This window comes from Danio aesculapii, chromosome 1, assembly GCF_903798145.1.
Source record: "Danio aesculapii chromosome 1, fDanAes4.1, whole genome shotgun sequence".
Lineage (NCBI taxonomy): Eukaryota > Metazoa > Chordata > Actinopteri > Cypriniformes > Danionidae > Danio > Danio aesculapii.
Window position 1 is genome coordinate 528,350 of NC_079435.1, and position 5,756 is coordinate 534,105.

Below are 5,756 nucleotides of genomic sequence, written 5' to 3' on the forward strand. Positions count from 1 at the left end.
TATATACTAATAATTATAAAATAATATAATAATAATAAAAACATAATAAAATATTAATAATAATAAAAAATAAAGTAAAATAATAGTAAAATAATAATAATAATAATAATGAAAAAAATATATATATACTAATAATTATAAAATAATATAATAATAATAAAAACATAATAAAATATTAATAATAATAAAAAATAAAGTAAAATAATAGTAAAATAATAATAATAATAAAAATAAATTATAATAATAAAATAATATAATAAAAAAAATAATAATAAAATAATATAATAATAATAATAATAAATAATATAATAATCATAAAAAATAAATAAATAATAATAATAATAAAAATATATATATATAGTAAAAAATATATAATAATAATAATAATAAAGTAATAAAAAAAAATAATAATAAAATAATATAATAATCATAAAAAATAAATAAATAATAATAATAAAATAATAATAATAAAATAATAATAATAATAATAATAATAATAATGATAATAATAATAATAATAATAATGATAATAATAATAATAATAATAATGATAATAATAATAATAATGTTAATAATAATAATAATAATAATAATGATAATAATAATAATAATAATAAAATATAATCATAATAAAAGATTGTGCATAAATAACAGTGGACTCAGCTGTAGTGTGTGTGTGTGTGTGTGTGTGCGTGCGTGCGTGCGTGCGTGCGTGTGTGTGTGTGTGTGTGTGTGTGCTCCTGCGCTTCATCAGTATGTGCGCTTCAGTGCTGTGTATTCTTCTATTGTTATTCCCTCCAGAAGTGTCTTGAGCATCTGTCTGCGCTCCCGTCTCACTCCGTTTCAATGCGTTTGGTCAAACAGCAGAGGGGAGAATCCCACCAGTGCAGCTCACTCCACTTCTCTCAGTGATGTCTGTGCAGGAGCTGAGGAGGTGATGCTCTACTGTGTCTCACGCTCATCTACTCACTGATGATCAGCAGATATCACAGTTCTGCTCAGGAATCTGCTCCACATCTGTGCTGGAGACTCGCGCTGCACACTTCTGCTTATCTTCCTTGTTTTGTCTCTGTTTTTGACCTCTCTGTGCAGATAATCCACAGTAAAAACCACACACACACACACACACACACACGCACACACACACACATGCACACACACACACAGACATACACGCATGCACAAACAAGCACATGCACACACACGCACACACACACACACACACGCACACGCACACACACAGACACATGCACACACACACACAGACATACACGCATGCACAAACAAGCACATGCACACACACGCACACACACACACACACACACACACGCACAGACACATGCACATACACACACACAGACATACACGCATGCACAAACAAGCACATGCACACACACGCACACACATGCACACACAGACACATGCACAGACACACAAAGACACATGCACACACACACACAGATATACACACATGCACTCAGACTCATGCACACACAAACACACACACACACACACAGACATACACGCATGCACAAACAAGCACATGCACACACACACACAAACATGCACACACAGACACATGCACAGACATGCACACACTCACAGACATACACGTATGCACAAACAAGCACAGACACACACACACATGCACAGACACACAGACAAACACGCACACAAACATGCACACACACACACACACACACACACAGACATACACACATATGCACACACACATGCACACAGACACACGCATGCAGAAACAAGCACATGCACACACGTGCACACATAGACAGACAGACACACACGCATACACACACACACACACACATGCACAGACAGACACACAGACATGCACAGACACACAGACTTACACACACATGCACACACACACACACACATGCACAGACACACACACACACATGCACAGACACACACACACACATGCACAGACACACACACAAAGACACATGCACACACACAGACATAGACACGTGCACAAAAAAGCACATGCACACACACATGCACACACACACACACACACAGATATACACATATGCACTCAGACACATGCACGCTCACACACAAATGCACACACACACACAAATGTATACGCACTCACACACAGAAACATAAACAAATGTACAAACACACACATGCACAAACATGCACACAGACACACAAACACAAAACAAACAAACACGCACACACACACACACACCTACACAGAAACGCAAAACAAACACACAAACAGACACACGCACAAATACACAAACAAACACACATGCAAATATAAACACACAGAGACACACACATACACAGACACACACACAAAAACAATACAAACAAACAGACACACACACACAGTCTTGCACACACGCAGACAGACACACACATGCACCCACACCTACACACACACACACACAGATGAGCTGGAGATAGTGTGTGGATGCAGGATGTGGTGATCTGAGCTGGAATAAAGGCAGACAGGAGCGGCTCTCGCTTCTCTGACTCAGCGCATCTCTGCAGCCGTGGCGGAAGTTTCCAGAAACCTGCGTTCACCACAAACAAACAAACACACACACACACACACACACACACACACACACTTCCGCTTCTGACTGCCTGAAGAGAAGCGGAGCTAAAAACACCAGCACCTGTCGCTGTATGAGTCAGACGAGCTGATCACACACTCACACACAGCGGTTCATGAGTTCACAACACACACTTCAGCTCCGCTTCTGCAGCGCTTCACCTTGAGGAGTGTGTTCAAGCCGTTCAGTTCACGTTTACTTTCCCGCTCTGATGACACGAGCAGAGAGAGAATCAGTGTGTCCATGTTCTCTGACTCTCTGAAACTGACCCCTGCAGGCCTCCATTAGGTGACTGTCGCTTTAAATGCAAATGAGATTGTGCTCTTTTCAGAAGAGGGCGGAGCTACAGATGCCTGAGTGTCAGCATCTATAATCCTCTTAGTCTATGCTGGCATCATCTTCAGCAGCTCAAACACTCTAATGACTAGACGGCTGCTTCTCACTCAGGGCTGCTGATTATGCTAATGAGATGGAGACTAGTGGGCGGGGCTTTCCTCCTCTGATGACACGTACAAAGAGAGAATGTCAATCTGAGTGTTTCTGCATCAAGTCTGATTAGAACAAACACCATTCATTACTGTTGAGCATTAGAGGCTGCTGGAGATACTCACACACTGCTCACACACACACACACACACACACACACACACACACACACTTCTGGGGTTAAACACTGCATTAAAGTGAGTTTTGCATGATAGGTGCCCTTTAATAAGTAAAAGAGGCACTATATATACAGTATACACACACGCCGCACGTTCAATAGTGCTGGTGAAGTGCTGCAGCGCCCCCTGCTGCTCAAGATCATAAACACTAATTCCTTGCATCAAAACAACATGTAGCATTTAGTTTTTTCCAGACGCTAGGACACATTTCTCAATGCTTAGGTCACTTTTGCGAAACTCTTATAATATGCCTACAGAAAAAAACTGCTTAAACCAGCCTAGGCTGGTTGGCTGGATTTAGCTGGTCGACCAGCCTGGTTTTAGAGGGGTTTTGGTTCTTTCAAGCCTGGTCTTAGCTGGTCAGGCTGGAAAATGCTGGGAGCAAGCTGGGAGCCCCGCCAAAACCAGCTATGTCCAGCTTAAACCAGGCAGGTCAAGCTGGTTTTAGCTGGATTTAGCTGGTCCTTTTCCAGCCTGAAAAGCTTAGACCAGGCTGCAAATGGCCAAAACAACTCTAAAATCAGACTGGTCAACCAGCTAAAACCAGCCAACGGTGCTGGTTTATGCTGGATTTTTCAGCAGGGATTGTATATATATATATATATATATATATATATATATATATATATATATATATATATATATATATATATATATACAACAGTTCTGTCTGGTTCTCAAATCGAATTGGCTGATATAGAGATATTTAAGTAATATCAGCTTCCATACAGCCTCTTTACACTTTGTGTATTACTCCGTCCACACAGCCAGCAACAAGCACTACAGTTTGACAAATATTACTGCTGTTAAACAACAAAATGTACTTTTAAGTTTTTTAGTGGAGAATGTAGTTGTTTAGATTGCAACTATGCAGTTTATTTGTAAGTATAGTGCCTATTTTAAAATATTTACAATTTCTGAGACAGCTCGTCGATGGCCAGACAGTTGACGTTTTCTATCCACAAGATGGCGACAGAACCCCCCCCCCCCCTTTCTTTGGTATAGTCTGTAAACACCCCCGAGTTGCCAACTTTGGTACAGTACCTGATCGCAGCGGCCGCCCAAAACCGCTGCATCCCATCCCGGTTCTCTAAGGTGTTACAGGGTATATGCCGAGCTAGTGTTGTTCCCATGCTGAAAAACTTCCGGTGACCTGTTATTGTAAGTTTTTTTTTTTTTCCATTTTATACATTCTTTTACAGCATCGATGTTGTAATGTGATTAAAATACACTCAGTTAAATAAACTTGGGCATTCATTTAGTTGCTCAAGTGTAAAACGAGACATAAAGCCGTTTACTCGCACGCGCCCGTCAGAATCAGCAGGCCAGCGCAGAAGCTCCATTGAATACACTGAGGTAAAATAAATGCTCATATTATAAAGACATGTCTGGGAAAATGTAATGTAAATGTTCGCATATCAGGAATGTATGTCGTGTTGGCAGAAAGAAAGAAGCATGTGTTTAGTGTTTTTCCTCATCGCAAACACAACAGCAGGCTGGTAGTGATTGCGTTGCTTTTTTGTGGGTTATTTATTGTGATATCCCGATTGGAACAGAGAAATACTGTAGACTGTAACACCGTAAGAAGATATCTCTGTAGATGGATGGCATTTCATATCATTTTAAGCCTTATAATCTTAAAGTGTGAGCAAAATCAGCTGTTTTTGTCATCACTCTAGAGATAACGCAACAGAGAGTCATTCAAACACTAGCTCTACAGTGACGCTGGTGAATTAGTAACGGCTTCTGCTGTTCTGACGTCAGCTGCAGATGGGAATGAATGGCGGAAGAAAGTAGTTCCTAATAAAAAAGGGTTTTTGGACTCTCCGTGTTTGATTTTCTTATTTATATACACGATTGTGCCGTCAAACTGTTGTGTAAACGCAATTTCACACGAGTAGCAGTGCGATATGGCTGTATATCAGCACTGGTGGGACGCTAACGCACGTCTCCCACCAGTAATAATTTGTTATTATTATTATTATTATTATATACTGTAAAATAGCTCTGTTACTATAAAGTTTAGGGTGAACTGTGACTTTAAATTGTAATATAGGCTTTGAGACATTTCTAGTTTAATTTTATCCTGTTTCAGAAAAGCAAGAGTACAAAACCCAAGTTGGTGTGCTAAAGCTTGACAGGTGTTTTTGTTTAGCTTCAGTGTTCGTGCAGATACCGAGCGCCCCCTGCTGGACACTTTAGACTCACCAGTCCTGAATGTGCTGAAATCAATAAGAAAGGCTAGTCTGATGTGAACAGCAAGCTGATTATCCAGAGATCTGAACTTATTGTTGCAAAAAATGCAACCTTCATTCGAGAATTGAGCTAAAACAATTAAGAAGACTATAATCTACACCAGGGGTGTCCAAACTCGGTCCTGGAGGGCCGGTGTCCTGCATAGTTGAGCTCTAACTTTCTTCAAAACACTAGCTTGGAAGTTTTAGTATACCTAAATAGAGCTTGATTAGCTGGTTCAGGTGTGTTTAATTGAGGTTGAAAC